The 21,047-nt window shown below is 42.4% G+C and overlaps 1 protein-coding gene across 12 annotated transcripts in view; it reads right to left on the bottom strand.

The window, feature by feature from the left end:
* The window catches only part of NRXN2 (neurexin 2), a gene marked incomplete at its 5' end in the record, with an annotated part of 790,596 nt that overhangs the window by 464,569 nt on the left and 304,980 nt on the right, over nucleotides 1–21,047 (bottom strand).

A 21,047-nucleotide genomic window follows, 5' to 3' on the forward strand; every position in this document is an offset into this window, starting at 1 on the left:
TCTCCTGGGGATAAGGGATACATTTATAGATACTGGACTACTATTTTAAGTGGCTTTGTGAAGATTTGAAGCCTTTAATACAAATTGCCTGTTTTTGCGGTGATCTTCAAAAATGGCTATAAAAATTACATGTTTTTACCTTGATTTGCACAATTGTCTGGGAAAACTGCAAATAAATGCAAGGTGTGAACACAATGAACACAACCCCAGGGGAGGCTTATAACTAATATATATACTGAACCCATAAACATAGCAGCAGCAATATACAGATAGAGCTAGGAGGGGAGGGATCTGGGAGCTGCTAAGAGGGTATTTGGTAGGTGATGATGTTATCCTGTAGTTCACAGAAAATCAGCTGACTCAGGACAGAACACTTCCTCTGATACAATAAGCACTGTTTTTTTTTTTTTCTGGGTCATGGTTGATAATGCTATGACCCAATAACAGAAATAAAACACATGAATGTAGCTGTGCTGGCATAAAACAGATGGCGCTGTAGGACTAGTGATGGTGAGTGTGCATGGTATGGTCCTTCTTTAATAGCTACTTTGCATTGGAGGATGGTGATTTCTTTAAGGACAAAAATGTTTCTGTTAGTACAAATGTTAATATGTACTAAAAAACATTTATGTCCTTGAGCCCATGCATTGCTCCTATTTTGCAATCTAGTGTGTGTATTATAATCTGATTTCAAAAATTGCAGCTGTGAAGAGAGATGTTCTTTCCTTTGGCATGAATGCGAGGCCTGTCCATTGGGATCCATGCAATGTTATTTCCTTGCGCAAAGAGAAGAATCAATGCGGTGAGTGGGAAGTATACATGTTTCCTAATAAACTCCATGTATAATGGATTAGCTTCTATAAGGCCCACGGATGGCTTCGTTTTGCAATATTTATCCCCATAACCTAGGTAAATGGTGAAAACCGCCACAGTCGGAGGTTCGAGCAGCCTCCGGTATAATGATGCTCATGATGACGCCTAAGTCCGACATTAACCTGTCACTTAATTGAAACACTTCAGAACCAATGTTCATGTGAAATCCTCCCATGTTGCCTACAGCTGTGCATCCCTTCTTACAATGGCTTTTTCCTTGATGTCTTATTGCAGCCGGTTATTTATCGCCAATGTAATATTAGTGGAAGATCTGCACAGCTGGGATCACCGGAGCAGGAGCCGTCGGGTAATGTTCACGTTACTTTATATTCACAGCTGTGGAAGGAGAAATGCACTGAATGTTTGTTACTATAGAAACTGCTACTACGGCGTGCAACCGGCTGCATAAATCCTAGCAGTAGAATTAAGCCTCATGCATCTTGTCCCACGCTAACAAGGCACATTCCTCAAGATCGGCTTTTGTTATGCAATAGTGTTCTCAGAGCCATAAATATTAGTAGCTGTTTATGTCTTTGTGTTGTGCTCTACGGCATCCAGTAGGGCAGCTTAACGTAATCTAATATTTCCTTTTTTAACTCCTGACACTAAAATTAAATAAAGAGTTGGGATCTTGTACACCGCTATGTCCATTGCAAACCATGCAGCGTCCAGCCAGTCTCAACACTCACGATGATCATGAAAAATAAGGTGGAGAACATAGTTGCCACATGCAGTTGCTATCATGCCTAAAGCCTATGACGAAGCAAAAGAGAATCGGAGAAAGGGGACATGGAAAAGAAAAATGTCACAGCCGCACACACTAAAAATAGGATTGTGCATTACACAAATCATTCGTGGTTATGGTTTCACGAAGAAGAAAAGCTAACATGAGAAACCCCATTGTGACACCCACCCCCACATTGTCACTCCAAGTGGCACATGCATAAACAAATAAATCATGTCATCCCTGGCATCACATGTAAATGATATTTACATAAATGTCGAGAGACATAAGTGGTGATGCGCACAACATGCATGACATCCGGTGACAGATCTTCTCACAAAGGGAATTGTAAACCCATGTACACCGCTATGAGCATTGGAAATGAGAGGTATCAGGAAATGAGAGTGTATCAGTATTCATTGGAGCAAAGACTCTGTCTGGTGCAGGGCAGGGGAATTCTTTCTTTGTTTGACATTCCTTAAGTGAAATGTTAATGTAAGCACACTGAGAGTGAAAAAGGGTCATTGTATCATTTATTTCATTCAAAATATAAGCCACATTTGCATACTAGGGTGCATACATACATGTATTGAGTTGAGTGACTAGGCATTGTTCACACCATGTACGAGTAGACTGCTGCGTCCAGAGCCGTACCAGAAGCCCAAACACTAGTGGTGCTCAGTCTGAAGTAGGTATGCAATGCAATGAGACAATAGATGACAGAGACAGCACTCACCAAAAGCATCTTCTTTATTAAAATTCTGTGGAGGATACAGACAAAGGCAAGTAGAAGTGAGTGGGCAGGGGCGTCCTTACCGGACGCCCCTGCCCTCTCACTTCTACCTGTCCTTGTCTGTATGTACCGCAGAATTTGAATAAAGAAGATCGTTTTGGTGAGTGCCGTTTCTGTCATCTATTGTCTCATTGCATTGCATACCACGTTCTGAGCCTCTGGTGGCTGGATCTCGCAGGAGGCATTTCAAAATCGTATCTCTACTGGACCTGTGCCATACCCCACCCAATTCAATATAGTCAGCTAGTGACTCAAGTCGTGTCATTTTCTGACTGCATCTGGCTTTTGGCCCTGACTGTAAAGTGCAGTCTGCTGCAGTTTTCAGTCAAGACCACAAGCCCCAACCGGCTCATTGAGATGAATGGAGTATCGCAAGGGTCTGGCAGAGATACGATGGTTCCCCTTTGAGATACGGCTGCCTGAGACTAAAAAGTGCTTTGTTTGCACCCTAATATTGTTAATTGTGTAAGACAGAAGATGCCATAGAACACAAAAAAATGTTATAAAAATATAAAGGTCTCATGTGTCTAAATAGTCATGACTAGAGATAAGTGAATTTTCCACAATTTAAGTGGCGGTCATCTATCAACCTCCTGGCTTAACTCACATGTTTCTTGATCATTTTGCTACCTCGCGCCCTCACTTCCTATCCTCAGAAAAACATACACTCATCATGGGTGATTTTAACATCCCCATTGACGTCACAATCTCCCCATCTGCCTCTCGACTTCTATCCTGACTCCCACACATACGGATGGGAATATATTGGTCTTGGTCTACTGTACACTTTGCTCTTTCTCTAACTTTACTAAATCTCCTCATGAGCTCTCTGACCGCAACCTTCTCTCCAGCTTTCTTAGGGGTCAGAAGGGGCCCTTTTCTGGACACTCCAACCTTTTACAGAAACCTACATACACCTACAGAAACACCAATAAACATATAGACACTTTACAGGCTTCATTGTCCCTAATCTTACCTCTTTCTTATCCCAATCCACATTATCACAACACCAGAGAAATGTGGTGCAAAACTTTTACCTTTCCTTGTGCCCAGGCTGCAAAAGCTAAAAAAAACTAACTTTAACTCACCTTCCTACATTCCTCCGTTGCGCCGATATCGGCATCCCGTTCCTCAGGTGCTGCTCGGCTTCATGCTTCTTAGGCTCGGAACTTCACACTGCAGTCAGCATATCGTTGCCCACAACGATGTCCCGCCTCGGCCAGTGATAGGCTGAGCGCACTGTCATGTAAGGAACTTGGGCCCTGCTGCCCTTACATGACAGTGCGCTCAGCCTATCACCGGCCGAGGCGGGACATTGTTTTGGCCAGCGATATGCTGACTGCATTGTGACGTTTTGAGCCTAAGAAGCAGGGAACCGAGCAGCACTGAAGGACCGGGATGCCGAAATCGGAACAAGGGAACGTAGGAAGGTGAGTTGAAGTTTGTCTTTTAGCTTTTGCAGCCCGGGCACAAGGAAAGGTAAAAGTTTTGCTCCGCATTTCTTCCGATGCAAAATCTAAAACAGGACCCCATGTGCCAATTATAATAATGGTCTCTTATGGGACAGATGTGCTTTGGGGCCCCCTTAGGTACCAGGGCTCCTGTGCGACTATTACCTCTGCTACCTCTATAGCTACGCCCCTGCACAACACCCTCAAGTCTACCCTGGACAAAGCAGCAACTCCCCAAAATTCAAACCTCCTGACACAGACAGCAGCAACCCTGGCACATGCAAAGAACTCACTTTTCTCTGTGGTTCTCTAGGTGTACTGAATGTCTGTAGAGGAAAACCAAGAGGTCAGTGGACTATCTACGCTATAAATTCCTGCTCAAAACCTATTACTCTGACCCTCACCTCCCCTAACAAACCTATTTTACCTCCCTCATGTCCTTTCTGTCTAAAAACCCAAAGTGCGGACGCCTATCACCAACCTCTGTGCCGAAGACCTGACCTCCTGTTTTAAAACTAAAATAGATCACATCCATCACTATATAATCTAATTGATATCTAATATTCCTAGTATCGAAGTTCCAATATATTCCCACACTTGTTCTTTGTAACTCTCAGTTTTTAAGCCAGTAAGGATGAAGTCTCCAGGGTCCTTTCTTACTCTTACCCCACTACCTTAACTAGTGACCCTTTCCCCTCACACCTCACCCAGTCTCTCTTCCCTGCTATCACTAGTCACTTAACAAAATGTTTTAACCTCTCCTCTGGTATCTTTATCTCCTCCTTCAAACATTCGGTCATAATCCCATTACTGAAAAAAATCTCAGGTCCTCAGGACTCAAATCTCAGAATCTGAGGACCCATCCTGTGCAGCCAACTATCAACCCATCTCTAATCCCCTCTTCATCTCCAAATTCCTGGAATGCTTTGTCTATTCCCGCCAAATCCAGTATTTCTCTGAGAACTCGATCCTTGACCCCTTACAGTCTGGTTTCCGTTCCCTACACTGCACAGAAAGGGCCCAAACCAAAGTCTCTAATGATCTTCTGATGGCCAAATTTAAAAGTAGTTTCTCACTGTAGATCACCAACTCCTCCTTGGTAGTCTCTGCTTTATTGGTTATAAAGAGTCTGCTCTGGTTTTCTTCCTACCTCTCTGACTGCTCTTTCAGTGTCTCATTATCCAGCTCTACTTCTTATCCTGTTGGGGTTCCTCAGGGATCAGTCTTGGGTCCTCTCCTCTTTTCTCCCTACACATCCCCCATTGGAAAAATTATTAATATGTCTGTTTTCCCTTCTCTACACAAAGTTTTTCGACAGCCGCTGCCAGATGGAATCTCCGCTCATGGAATTCTGCAAATGGAGATTACGTAGTGTGAACATACCCTTATGTGGAAACCATGAAGTATGCCCTGCACTGCAGATTCAGTTGATACAGCAGGCTTGCACTATGGTCAAGCCTCATAGACTGGGCTTAAAGGGATTGTCCAGTGAAAGAAACAACCTGTGTATGGTTTCAAAAATTATAATAAACAACGTATATAATGTTATCAGCCATACTGTACAGATCTTCTATTATTAGCTGATCTGTCTGGCTTGCAGCTGTGACATCCTACCACACTCTCTGAAAGTGGAGATTCCTCCCTGCTCCCCTTTATTCTCCTGTCTGCTAAGAACAAGACCAATGATGTGAAGAGGAGGAGCTCATATTATTGCTCATTAGATTTTAAGGCAACAGTAAGCTTTTCACAGTAGTCATGTCAGAACAGGCTTACTGCTGTCTTCTGATAAATGCTTACTGTTGCCTGAAAATCTAATAAGCAGCAATATGAGCTACTCTCTTTGCATTAATGGTCTGGTCCTCAGCAGACAGGAGGGGAGGGGGAGTAGGGAGGGATCTTTGCTTGTGATGGAATGGCAAAGCTACAAGCCAGACAGCTCAGCTGATAATAAGATATGTGCAGTATGGTTAATAACATTATATTAGTAAGTTTTTCTAATGTTGCATCTAAGAACCTTGCTCTCCATGATATATATTTTCTGCCCCTAATGGCACCTCACAACCCATCAAGTGCCTTCCGTGTTATGCCTCCCTCCCTGCCTAGCACCTCCCTGCTCATGGGGCCTGACAGTGCATTTCTGCCCACTGAGGGACTTACTGCTCCTTAAGATGTCCCTCAGGGGTGGGATCAGACCACCACTGCCAGCCCCCTAGTTCCCCCCCACCCAAGATTCAGTAGAACAATGACCATCATTGCATATTACAGGAGAACAGTGGCCATTTTTATTTCAATGGGGACACAATGACCATTATTATTTTTCTCTGGCCACGAAGGCAATATTTTATTTTTATTTTGAGTGAACATTAGATTCCTAAGTGACATTCTCTATTCTTGATATACCATAAATGTCTCTAGTGGAAAGCCCTTTTATATGAGACTAAATGGTTTGTTGTACATTGAAGAAGAAATGTCCAGATGTTTGTAGTGACCAGAAATATAATGTTGTGTATAATAGGAAGTAATATTGCCCCGTATCAATTAGCTTAAGGCTACATTTGTATTTGAGCACTAAAATTCAGTTTATATGTGGGTACGGTATATTAATTTCTAAATTAAAAAATTGAGAATCTGACAATTCTTCCCATTTCTTCTCCCTCCATGATACTGCAGATATTATAGTCCAAAGCTGCAGTCAGATTACAGCTGATCACTATAGGAAACAGTCAGCACCTCACATAGCTAAAATGTTGAGCTCTCTTCCCAGTTGCATTCCTAGGGAGTATTTTGGGACTATATGAAGACATTGAACTCACTGAACAATGCAAGGTAATGCACTGATCTGCCAATGTATAACACTTTTTACATAGATAATTATTAATTGTGATAAAGTTTTCAAAATGTAATCTAATTAAAAACTAATACACAACTATAATAGAGGATCTAATATGGTAACTAACATGTTACCAGGCACTCTGGTGGAAAACAAATATTTTCAAATGAACTGCTGCCAGAAAGTTATACAGATTTGTCAATTATTTCAATTAAAAAAATTTAATCCTTCCAGTACTTATCAGCTGCTGTATACTACAGAGGAAGTTGTGTAGTTCTTTCCAGCGTGACCACAGTGCTCTCTGCTGTCTTCTCTGTCCATGTCAGGAACTGCCAAAAGCAGGAAAAAATCCCCTTAGCAAACCTGTTCTGCTCTGGCCAGATTCTGAAACAGACAAAGGTGTCAGCAGAGAGCACAGTGGTTAAACTGGAAAGAACTACACAACTCCCTCTGTAGCATACAGCAGCTGATAAATACTGGAAGGATTACGATTTTTGAATAGAAATAATTTACAAATTAGTTAAACTTTCTGGCACCACTTGATTTAAACACTTTTTTTTTTTTTAACCGCTGTACCCTTCAAGGGAATGGCAATTATTTTCAATCTACCCACTTGGCTAGTGGGCAATTTGGGGTAATCTATCTTTGTTTAAAAGGAATGTCAGAGCTGATGAGACCCTTTTGTTGACAGCATATGGCATGCATATCGAGTCATCTATCTATGGTGAGGTTGGTTGGTCATGTGCCTAGATGATGGGTGCCACAAAAGGTGACAACTTTGGATGAACTTTATGGACATGTGTCTTTGTTCAACTGTATTATGTAACAACAGACCAAGATACCTTGGCAAGGGATACAAACTACCGGAGCAAACTAAATCATTGCCCTTGGTGAAGCTACCCCAGGTATGGATTTCCTCCTGTTGTCCAACCCTGCTGACTGATGCAAAGTGTAGAAAGGGCAGTCTTATCCCTAAAACTGGGGCTAAAGAGCATAGTCAATGCTCATAGCTTTAAAGAGAACCTGTCATCCCTTTCATGCTGCCTGAATTATGAGTCATTGGGGCAGTCCTCAGATCCCTGTCCTTCGGGCCTCAATAGATAGACTTAAAGGGGTACTCCGGTGCTTAGACATCTTATCCCCTATCCAAAGGATAGGGGTTAAGATGCCTGATCGCGGGAGTCCCGCAGTTGGGGACGCCCGTGATCATGCACGCGGCACCCCATTAGTAATCAGTCCCCGGAGCGTGTTTGCTCCGGGTCTGATTATGCTCGACCGCAGGGCTGGCGTCATGCCTCCGCCCCCGTGTGACGTCACGCTCCGCCCCTCAATGCAAGCCGACGGGAGGGGGCGTGATAGCGGTCGAGCATAATCAGACCCGGAGCGAACACGCTCCGGGGACTGATTACTAACGGGGTGCCGTGTGCATGATCAGGGGCATCCCCAGCTGCGGGACTCCCGCGATCAGGCATCTTATCCCCTATCCTTTCGATAGGAGATAAGATGTCTAAGCACCGGAATTCCCCTTTAATAGAGATCTATTAACCAAGGCCAACAAATCAGGCAGAAGACACCAGGGACCACCACGATGAAGTGTGATTTAGCCAGCATGAAGGTAATAACAGGTTCCCTTTAAGGCTAGGGATACATGGCAACATTGTCTGAAACTCAACAATCACCAAAAACATGTCCCAGATGGACTTCTGGTTGTGGGTTGCAACATGGCGATCTTTGACCGCACGACCGGTGGCCAGGGCCGGTTCTGCCTATAGGCAAAATAGGCAGTCGCCTAGAGTGCCCTCTTGATAGCAGCACCGCTCTGCATGCTGCAAGAAAGTTAGTAGCCAGCTAGCATCTGAAGCTCCCGCCCAGTCAGCACCCCCGTGTCACCCCAGTAGTAAGGTAATTACATGAGGGGGAAGTTTGTTACAGTGTGTCATATCAGTAGTAAGGTGATTACATAAGAAGGAGGTTTGTTACAGTGTGTCACCCCAGTAGTAAGGTAATTACATGAGGGGGAAGTTTGTTACAGTGTGTCATATCAGTAGTAAGGTGATTACATAAGAAGGAGGTTTGTTACAGTGTGTCACCCAGTAGTGAGGTAATTACATGAGGAGGAGGTTTGTTACAGTGTGTCACCCAGTAGTAAGGTGATTACATGAGGAGGAGGTTTGTTACAGTGTGTCACCCAGTAGTGAGGTAATTACATGAGGAGGAGGGTTATTACAGTGTGTCACCCAGTAGTAAGGAGATTACGTGAGGAGGAGGTTTGTTACAGTGTGTCACCCAGTAGTAAGGAGATTACATGAGGAGGAGGGTTATTACAGTGTGTCACCCAGTAGTAAGGAGATTACATGAAGAGGAGGTTTGTTACAGCGTATCACCCCAGTAGTAAGGAGATTACATGAGGAGGAGGTTTGTTACAGTGTGTCACCCCAGTAGTAAGGAGATTACATGAGGAGGATGTTTGTTACAGTGTGTCACCCTAGTAAGATGATTACATGAGGAGAAGGTTTGTTACAGTGTGTCACCCTAGTAAGATGATTACATGAGGAGGAGGTTTGTTACAGTGTGTCACCCCAGTAGTAAGGTGGGGCGTGTCAAGGGCAGAGCCAATAGGCAGGCTCAAGGGACAACAAAATTAGCTTTTGCCTAGGGTGGCAAAAATCCTTGCAACAGCCCTGTGGGTGGCCCAACTTGACGTGTGGCCCTACCCTAAATCTGATTTATGCACTTTTACTTCCATTACAAAGGTGTTACTGTGTGTAAACCAAACCGAGAAAATATTAGTCAAAAAGTGTGTATTAGTTTCTTGTTCCAAACAGTCTAACTCTCTAAGCATTTTCTGACATCCCATCATATTTTCTCCATAGTCTCCATTGCTGTCTCTAGGATAATGAGTGTTACCCATTGCACATTGTCAATTGATACATATCCCATCTGTTTTCCTACTTTGTCCGAGAGTTCCTAGAATTATTTCCCGTTAGTAAATCTCCTAGCGGGCTGTACGTACCCTCGTGCTTACCGTATACCGAAAACACCGTAATAACTCACCAGGGACGGCAATGTTCAGTGACAAAGTGTAAGCAGACAGTGTGCCAGACACAATGATATTCCATAACCCGAGCCAAGTCAGGACACCGAGAAATAAATGCCCAGTGGAACAGCAGAAGAATTGTGTGCGGAATCAGCGGGTCTCCACATACCGTAGGCAATTACATATAATGACTCCATTGCATTTGCATTATATCTGTGTACATCCATCCAAGCCAGTGTTTCCCAACCAGTGTGCCTCCAGCTGTTGCAAAACAACAACACCCAGCATGCCCGGACAGCCAACGGCTGTCCGGGCATGCTGGGTGTTGTCGTTTTGCAACAGCTGGAGGCACACTGGTTGGGAAACACTGATCCAAGCAATTGAGATCTGGGTACAGGTCTTAATCCATTCAGTAAATATGTGTGTGTGTGTTTTTTTTTTCACCACAGTGGATTCAGTATTAAGAATCTCACAACAGGCCCCTGTTTGGATCCAGTCCGATGCCCTATACCTTTCCCATGTCCTTCGTATGACCCTGTATAATATTATTGCCACTGTATCATGCAATCGCTCCCCCTCCCTTGTCTCTTTCTTTCGCCTCCTCTTTCTCCCTCCCCCTCTCCCTTTTTTCTCAACCACCTTCTCCTTCCCACTCCCTCCCCCTCTCTTTTTCCCACCTTCGCCTTCCCTATCTCCCATCATTCAGCTATTGCGCCATTGATTATTATAATGAATAAGAGGTCAGAGGTCAGGTCATCCTCATAAAGCCAGTAAATGGCTTTAAAAACCTAAAAATAATTCCACTGCTAGTCTTCGAGGCCAGATAGATTAGAATCAAGTCATAACATCTCAGCAATTTCTTAATAACCTGCACACTGACTATACAGAATGCACAATACAGGCATTTATTTCATTTTTTGATACATATAGAACATACATGTGCTCCACATCATAAAAATCAAATAAAGGGGTACTCCGGTGGAATTATTATTATTTTTTTTTTTTTAAACGAACTGGAGCCAGAAAGTTAAACAAATTTGTAAATTATTTCTATCAAAAAATCTTTACCGTTCCAGTACTTTTTAGCAGCTGTATGCTACAGAGAGAGATAATTCTTTTCTTTTTGAATTTCTTTTTTGTCTTGTCCAGTGCTCTCTGCTGACACCTGATGCCCGTATTAGGAACTGTCCAGAGCAGGATAAAATCCTCATAGCAAACCTATGCTGCTCTGGACAGTTCCTGACACGAACTGAGGTGTCAGCAGAGAGCACTGTGGACAAGACAAAAAAGAAATTCAAAAAGAAAAGAATTTCCTCTGTAGCATACAGCTGCTAAAAAGTACTGGAAGGATAAAGATTTTTTTGATAGAAGTAATTTACAAATCTGTTTAACTTTATGGCACCAGTTCATTAAAAAAAAAAAAATTTCCACCGGAGTACAACTTTAAGCATTGGGTTTCACCACCAATAGGGGGGTCCCATGACTTGATATGGCTTAATGTGACCCCAAAACCAGCTGACGCTGCTCAGAGCTATAAAACCAAGCAAGCAGAACTGGTATAGGGTCCATAGGAAATGGAAGCGGAACATTTGAGTTTGTCATTTGGCACAATGTATTGTCTGTCAGTAGTAGAAATGCTGCGGATTTGCAACTCCGAACGTCAGTGTGCAAAATCTGCCGATTTTACAAAAGCTGTCAAGTGTGAAGAAGAAAAAAAATTTTGGTCAAAATCTGTCCGGAAAATTCCTTGCAGTGCGGATTTCAAATCTAGAAAATTTCAGCACAGAAAATCAGCAAAATTTACAGTACATTGAATTGCAGAATTTCCGGTTTCCAGATTCAGCAAAAACAGTAAACATGTTTTTTAATTTTGAAGAATTCCGTGATGAATACCATCAACGGCTTAGAATTTTGGTAGAGTTCTGTGTTTTCAGCACACAGACGTTCCGCTGAAATTCTGTAAAACTGCAAAAATTCAGCATTAAGCTTTGTAGAATGGAATTTCAGCAGAATCACTAAATTTCCATTGTGTCAACATAGCCTAAGGGCCTATTCACATTATGGAATCTCTGTCCGGAGATATTCCAGACATAGATTCCATCTGCAGCAGGTTCCCCAATAATCCGTCGCCCGGACATGCATTGTCACTATTAACAGCAATGCCGTCCGCTCAGAATTCTGCCTAAAATAATGAGCATGTTCATTCTTTCAGCGGAGTCCGGAATTAGAATTTTTGCTGTGAAAATTCTGCAGTTTGAACAGTGCCTCAGAACTGAAAACATTAGGAGGCTGCTGCGCAGGAGTTTCTGAGTGGAATTTCTCTCCTAGTGTGAAAGGGCCCTAAATGTGCTGTGGATTTTGATGCAGAAATGCTGCAGATCTTTTGAGAAATGCTCGATTGTGTTTTTAGAAACATTAATATACTATTATTTTTTTTCTTTTTAAACATAAAGGGGGAGATTTATCAAAAACATGTCCAGGGGAAACGTTGCCGAATTGCCCATAGCCACCAATCAGATCCCTTCTGTCATTTTTCAGATTTCTTTAAAAAAAGGAAGGAGGCAATCTGATTGGTTAATATGGCCAACTCAGCAATTGATAAATCTCCCCCAAAGGTCAATCCACCTGCAGCAGATTTGTTGCAGGAATTTCTGCCACTTTCCTTTTTGTCTGAAGGGGGTTGTTTAAAAATCCATGGGTATGCCAGAAAAAAAAACTATTCTATTTAGTTGGATGGAAGCAGCATTTATGCTGGGGAAAATCAAGAATGCTTTCAGGGTATGGTCGTACATAGCGCTTACACAACGTATTTCATCCTACTCAAAATCTGCTGTGCAGCGTGAAATAGTCTGCGTAAGCTAAACGTAGGAATACCCTCTGGTATTTTGCTGCGTATTTTCCTACCCATTGAATTCAATGGGTAGCAAAATATGCAACTGATTTTGCTACTTCTCATTGACTTCAATGGGTAGGAATATACGAAGCAGCAAATACGCAGCAAAATCCAGCCTGTGTGACCCTACCCTTAGTGTCCATTCACACATGCATTTTTTCTGCTGTAAATATGCTGCAGATTTGCTTCAGTAGACTCTGCTGCCTATTGACTTCAATGAGCAGCATAATCTACTACAGCAAATCTGCAGCAGATATGGAACAGAAAATGCACACGTATAAGGGCTCGCTCACACGGGTGGATTCACATTCAAACTCGCATCGTGTTTTCTGCTTCGAGTTTGGATGCCTCCATTCAAACTCGCAGCAGGAAACGAGCTGCAAGTTTGCAAGCAAATCTGCCTGTGTAAACGAGCCCTTAGGGCTCGTTCACATGAGCGGCTTTCTTTTTTAACATACAGCTGGAGAGTTTGAAAAAGGGTGGGGCCTCCGTGCGCTACCTGCAGCAGATTTTTCGCTAGCGGCATCTCCACTGTTGAAAATCCGCCGCAGACCCCATTGAAGTCAATAGGGAGATTCCGCTGGCAAAAATCTGCTTGGATAGCGCACTGAGGCCCTGCCCCTTTTCAAACTCACAGCAGGAGATCCGCTGCAGGTTAGAAAAGAAATCCACTCGTGGGAACGAGCCCTTTACTGGGGAAAATCTGCAGCATTTCAGTTGTGGAAAATCTGCAGCACTTCTGCTAGGGGAAAATCTGAGGCCCTTTTACTTGGGAAAATCTGCAGAATTTCTGCTGGGGAAAAATTTCGGCACTCCTGCTTTGTATTGCTGTACCCTTCAGGGTAGGGTCACACATGTTATATTTCAATATTTTTTCTGCAGCTGATTTTGCTACCCGTTGACTTCAATGGGTAGGAAAACACACAACAGCAAATAGGTAGCAAAATAAGGCACATGTGACCCTACCCTAAATGCCAACTTGAGCTCTGCTACATTTCTAAACATTGCGTAGTTTTATAGGAAAGTAGCTCCAAACCAAGTTTTTATTTTTTTTTTTTTTTAGAACAATATCATTGTGTATTATTCTGTGGACCAAGCATTTTTTCATTAAGCAACAAGTCAACATCTAAACTGTTTTATTCCACTAAAGCTTTTTACTAAAAAAAACTTCTAGTTATACCTGATTCATGACAACATTAGTGTGAAAAAGAGTATTGTGCTGTACCTGAGGCTGTGAGTGCAGACACACATAAAGTACATGACAAAAAGCTAGACACTACTACAAACACTAACATATAGAATTAAGATGGAGGCCGCCCCCTGTTGGGAGCCGGCTTGGCCTTTTGCGCTGACCATAGACAACCTCTGGTTCTTACGGAGCGTCCTACGACAACCGCAACACTTAGATGGTTGTCAATGATCAGCGAAGCCTATAAAAATACAAAAATGTTATAAAATGGATGATATTGACCTGATGGCCGACAGCTGAGCAGACAAGGCGAGTGCACATGCTCACATACACGGACACGCGATATTCTCGGGGCTTGTATGTGTACAGTATGTCCTACAAGAAGAGCTAGCAGAACATGCAGGCAACAACGCATGATGGAGAAACCAGCGACAGGTGAGGACATGAGAAGAAGAGGTCACACTTGTCTCGCAGCATGCACAGTAGGAGATGGGGGGGATGACCGGAGAGACAGTGAACCAAATGCTGGTACATGTGGCACATGATCCAAACCCAAGAGAAAGAGATCAGAACATAGATTTAAAGCAGGATAGAAGAGGGAGAGCAGGTGAAATAAGAAAGTGACCCTTCCTTTTGCATTGTCTTATGGATCTCATTTGAGTATGAAAAAAAGTGGTCTCCATATGTTGCAAAACTACAGCTCCTAGCATGCCCGGACAGCCGTTGGCTGTCCGGGCATGCTAGGAGCTATAGTTTTGAAATCTCTGATGGTCAACCGTTTGGAGACCACGTTGGCTGTCCGGGCATGCTAGGAGCTGTAGTTTTGAAATCTCTGATGGTCAGCCGTTGGAAGATCACGTTGGCTGTCTGGGCATGTTAGCAGCTGTAGTTTTGCAACATTTGGAGGTCAACCATTGGAAGACCATATTGGCTGTCGGGGGAATGCTAGGAGCTGTAGTTTTGAAATCTCTGATGGTCAATCGTTTGGAGAACACGTTGGCTGTCCGGGCATGCTAGGTGCTGTAGTTTTTTAATCTCTGATGGTCAACCGTTTGGAGACTACGTTAGCTGTCTGGGCATGTTTAGGAGCTGTAGTTTTACAACATTTGGAACCATTGGAAGACCATTGGAGACCATATTGGCAACCATTGGAAGACCATATTGACTGTCTGGGTATGCTAGGAGCTGTAGTTTTGAAATCTCTGATGGTCAACCATTTGGAGACCACGTTGGCTGTCCAGGCATGCTAGGAGCTGTAGTTTTGAAATCTCTGATGGTCAGCCGTTGGAAGATCACGTTGGCTGTCCGGGCATGTTAGCAGCTGTAGTTTTGCAACATTTGGAGGTCAACCATTGGAAGACCATATTGGCTGTTGGGCATGCTAGGTGCTGTAGTTTTTTAATCTCTGATGGTCAACCGTTTGGAGACTACGTTAGCTGTCTGGGCATGTTTAGGAGCTGTAGTTTTACAACATTTGGAACCATTGGAAGACCATATTGGCTGTCCGGACATGCTAGAAGCTGTAGCTTTGCAATCTCTGATGGTCAACCGTTGGAAGACCACATTGGCTGTCTGGCATGCTAGGAGCTTTAGTTTTTTAAACTCTGATGGTCAACCATTTGGAGACCACGTTGGCTGTCCAGGCATGCTAGGAGCTGTAGTTTTTTAATCTCTGATGGTCAGCCATTTGGAGACTACGTTGGCTGTCTGGGCATGTTTAGGAGCTGTAGTTTTGCAACATTTGAAGGTCAACCATTGGAAGACCATATTGGCTGTCGGGGGAATGCTAGGAGCTGTAGTTTTGCAGTCTCTGATGGTCAGACATTTGGAGACCATGTTGGCTGTTCGGGTATGCTAGGAGCTGTAGTTTTTCAATACTTGGGGGTCAACCATTTGGAGACCACGTTGGCTGTCTGGGCATGTTCGGAGCTGTAGGTTTTCAACATCTGAAGGTCAGTTTGGAGACCCCTGGTATACAAATTATTATATGTAATGGAAGACTAAGAAGAAAGAGAAGAGGACAATGGTGAATTTTAGGCCCATGTCCCCATGACTTATCATGTTTTATATCAGGCATATTAAAGGGGTAATATATTCCTTCCTCGTTCTCTATAACACATGCTGTTTGCAGGGGGCTCCACTGCTGGGAACATCTGGTACTCGAAGGAAAACTGCTGCTTATGCCTTTTATTTCTCTGCAGGAAAATGAGGTATGACATGGCACATGTTCACAGTAGACCTATGGGATTAGACAGCCCCCATGAACACAGGGGGGGGGGGGGTGATTTGGTACTGAGGCACATAAAATAGAAGGTCAAAGGGTAGGGTTTTGTGGTGAAGAAGTCACGTGGCTAAGATGTAGCCATGTTGCCATTAAAATGTGCAAATCTTCCGTTTAGTGCATTTATATATTGAATGTTCATAGGCCTTTGTATATGGTTTTGGTCCAAAATTTTGCAACCTGATGGGCAGGTAACAAGAGGCCAATTTGTGTGCCCGCCAACAGTCAATAGAAAACTATCAAGGCTGCATGTCAGCTGCCCTTGTTCTGCACTAACACCCAAGACTAGGGTCTCAAAAGACATAGACTAAGACTGTGTTTAAACACATGGCAGCTAATTAGCAAATGGTATATTTTACCACAATATGCGTACTTTGCATAATCACAGAGAAACGTGCTATTTTACCCATAATTAGCCACATCGTGTGAACACAGCCTACAAATTTTCAAAAAAATTGACAGAATTTAGGCCATAAATGGTCCAGTACTTAATTAAAAGGGGTTGACCAGGAAAAGAGAGGTAATTGCTTCGAAAAACAGCACCACCCCTGGTTCTGATTTGTATTACAGCTCAGTTCCATGGAAGTGAATGGAGACAAGCTGTAATACCGGAGACAAGCTGTAATACCAGCCACAACTTGATAACAGGGGTGGCACTGTATTCGAATAAATTAGCTCGGGTTTTCTATTCCTGGACAATAAGTGTTTGAACAAAGGGCCATTTTACTACTGAGCTTAAAGGGGTACTCCGGTGGGAAAAAGAATTCAAATAAACTGGTACCGGAAAGTTAAACATATTTTTAAATTCTATTTAAAAATGTTAATCCTTCCAGTACTTATCAGCTGCTGTATACTACAGAAGAAGTTGTATTTCTTTCTGGAATTCTTTCCAGTTTTACCACAGTGCTCTCTGCGGACACCTTTGTCTATATCATGAACTGTCCAGAGAAGGAGAGGTTTGCTATGGGGATTTGCTTGTACTCTGCACAGTTCCTGACATGGACAGAGGTGTCAGCAGAGAGCACTGAGGTCAGAGAGAAATGAAAAACGTAACTTCCGGTGGAACATACAGCAGCTGATAAGTACTGGAATGTTTAAGATTTTTTAATAGAAGTAATTTGCAAATATGTTTACCTTGGCACCAGTTGATAAAAAAAAATTTCCCCACTGGAGTACCCCTTTAATGAAAGTCAGTAGTGATTAATGCAGATTTTTGGGGCTTTTTGTTTTTAAACTCTATAATATTTTTATTGTTTAAAATAAAAATGCTCAAAATACTATTTAAGTTATGCTACATTTTAGGATTATCTTGAATTTTTGAAACAATATTTAGGGTATGTTCACATGTACAGGATCTGCAGCATATTATTGCTGCATATTTTGTGCAGCTGATTTTGTTACTCATTACCTACAATGGGTTGCAAAATCAGCTGCACAAAATATGTAGCAAAAATATGCAGCAGATCCGGTTCATGTGAACATTCCGCTAATTTTTTATTTCTTTTTGTAAATCAACTGATGCCAGAAAGTTAAACAGATTTGTAAATTACTTCTATTTAAAAATCTTAATCCTTCCAGTACTTATCAGCTGCTGTATGCTCCACAGGAAGTTATTTTCTTTTTGAATTTCTTTTCTGTCTGACCACATTGCTCTCTGCTGACAACTGTCCATGTCAGGAACTGTCCAGAGAAGAAAGAAATCCCCATAGCAAACCACTCCTGCTCTTGACAGTTCCTGACATGGACAGAGGTATCAGCAGAGAGCACTGTGGTAAGACAGAAAAGAAATTCAAAAAGAAAAGAACTTCCTGTGGTGCCTAAAGCAGCTGATAAGTACTGAAGGATTAAGATTTTTAAACTGAAGTAATTTACAAATCTGTTTATCTTTCTGGCACAAGTTGATTTAAAGAAATTTTTTTTCACTGGAGTACCCCTTTAAGGCTTAGTACACTGTACTGTATCTCATAAGGACCACACTGATTATATGTCATATTAGACCTTATGGTCACCATGGATGAAGGGGAGGTTTCCCTGCTCAGGATCCCATCTATTAGTCAGAATGGCTGTAGAAGAAGCTCGCTCTTAGGGGTACTCCGGTGGAAAACTTTTTTTTTTATTTTTATTTTTTTATCAACTGGTGCCAGAAATGTAAACAGATTTGTAAATGACTTCTTTTAAAAAATCTTAATCCTTCCAGTACTTATTAGCTGCTGAATACTACAGAGGAAATTGTTTTCTTTTTGGAACACAAAGCTCCCTGCTGACATCATGAGCACAGTGCTCTCTGCTGACATCTCTGTCCATTTTAGGAACTGTCCAGAGCAGCATATGTTTGCTATGGGGATTTTTCTCCTACTCTGGACAGTTCCTAAAATGGACCACTGTTGTATTACAATGATGTTTTTTTTTTAATCTGAAAGGCTGCCATGTAATACCTCATTTCCCCTCAAGTGGCCTCTACAGGGAAAATGCATAGCTGGCAGCAGGTTATCATCGAAACATCAGCTAAACCACCCCGGGGTGCATTCTAATGAAAAAAGGTTTAACTTTTAAAGAAATCTTTAATGTGGCTGAAACTTTATTTTCCTGATATAGAGTCCCAAATGCCCTACATGCTGGCTGCCGGCAGTCACCACTAGGTGTTGTTTACCCCTATAATTACCTGAACAATAAATAGTGTAATATACTTAGGGGTAGTATTCACACTTTTTAACTACAATGAGACAATGTAGTGGTGAGACTGTTGTGTGGCCTTCTCCCCTTATGGAACTAGTGCCAAAATACCAGCCACAGAGAAGGGATGGGTGGTGGGGAAACACATGATGCTCCCTTTTTGCCATAATGGTTTAGGCTGACTGCTTCTCCCCGATTCAGCAAGTCAGCTGGTATTTTAACAACTGTTTCATGCAAAGTGGGGAGAACTGGCCCACCCAACCGATATGGGATTTAGAGCTGTATATCAAACAATGGCATCTAAACTCGCAGTTATGTGGTATGTAAAACAAGCCCTTACTTATCAGCTGATTGGCCAAGAGCGATCATGTGATCCAGCATTGCGGCACATTTTTTCTTCCAAATGGAAGTTTAGATCATGTTGATTGCATTTTATTGGGCTATTAAAGTTATTTCTAAGGCCTTTTTTACACTAAGAATTTGCAAGGTGGAATATGGAAGAATGTCTGCAAGGATTTTCACACAGATTTCACCTTGCAGCACAGTCCCATTGACTACGATGGGCTTTGCTTGGATGTCTACATAAAACGGAAAGTCCACAACTGAACTTCCAATAAGGATTGAAATTCTGGCAGAAAATGGAACATCCTCGATCTTCCTTCGGAATTTATCAGAAAAGTCAATTGGACTTAAAATGTTGGCTCTTATTTCTGCAGCAAATACCACAAAAAATATGCACCAATTTAGACAAATTTTTACTCTGTTTACCATGGAGCCCACAGCAGCGTGAAGAAGCCCTAAAATATATCCTAGCAGACTCTAAATAAGGCATTCTCCATATATAGAAATGATATTGTGTTATAACGACAGGATAGCAAGCTCCATCCTTAAAGGCTACTCCACCCCATACAAGATGTTAGATCGAGAGGGTCCCGCCGCTGGGGACCCTCACAATCTCTGTGCCGGCATCGGCAGCGTTAGGAACACGGAAGCTTGCAGCTTCCACGTATGATACGTCACGTCACGCCCCCTCCATTCATGTCAATGGGAGGAGGCGTGATGGCTATGACGTAGCCGTCCTGCCTTCTCCCATAAAAGTGAATGGAGAGGGGGCGAGGCGGTCGCATCGACAGTCATCGGTCACGAAACAGAGTTCGATGAATGACAGGGTGCTGCAACGAAGATCGCCAGTGGCAGGACCCCCGCGATCTAACATCTTATCTCCTATCCTTTGGAAATGGGATAAGATCAGGGGTCAAGTACTGGGAATAAAAAGATTTTGACTCAAGAGCTGGTCCTGCAGAACTCGTGCTAATGGGAAAGGTGTTCCTGCTGTGGAAAAAAGTGCAGGGACTCAGTTCCCTGCAGGACCTGAGTCCTGGATAAGATGGTTGTGGTGGAGTATCCCTTTAAGAAATCATTTTGAATTTACTTTCCAAGGAAATATAAAGCTGTTTATTGTGAAGCTATTACTCAGCACTCTTTAATATTAGGAAAGGATTGTTCCAGTAAACTGGGAAGCAAAAAACACTTTAGCATTTAATCTTTGTATTTTTTTTTTTTTACAAATGTAAAAAAAAATTGGGATTTTGTCTTCTAGCTACAAAATCTGAATAATATTGTTAACTTTCTGGTTATCTATCTATCTGTTTACTTATTTATTTGTTTATCTATTTATTTTTATATTTGTCTATTTATCTTTTTCGTTTTTTTCTTTACTATATTTTTTTCTTTATTTATTTAGCTATCTAATATCTATCTACAGTTTTCTATTTTCTGGTGAAGAAGCAGCACTGCCAACAAAATAAAGGGAGGGTGCCCGCAGGTGGAGAGCCCAGGTCAGGGTCCCAAACAATTAATCCAAGGAAGATCACATGCAGCACTCCATAAGGGGAACAAAATAAGTAGCTTTGTTCCATCAATTTAACAGGATACAACCTTTTGGTTGACCTTGGCAACTTTTTTAAAGGGTACCTCTCATCAAAAAAACTTTTGATATATTATAGATTAATGTATGCAGAATAACTTTACAATTGCATGTTATGAAAAAATATGCTTCTTTCTATTTAATTTTCCACTTTGAAGAAATGACCACTAGGGGTCTCCCTACCAGTCCTGGCAGCAAGCATTTCAGACTCATGCTGGAGTCCTAAACACTACGAGCTGCCAGTCTGCTTTGTTCACAAAGGAGAACACTCAGAGCTGCCAGCCTGCTTTGTTCACAGCCTGTTTGGCTGTGAACAAAGCAGGCTGGCAGCTCTGAGTGTTTAGGACTCCAGCATGAGTCAGAAATGCTTGCTGAC

This window comes from Hyla sarda, chromosome 6 (genome assembly GCF_029499605.1).
Source record: "Hyla sarda isolate aHylSar1 chromosome 6, aHylSar1.hap1, whole genome shotgun sequence".
NCBI lineage: Eukaryota > Metazoa > Chordata > Amphibia > Anura > Hylidae > Hyla > Hyla sarda.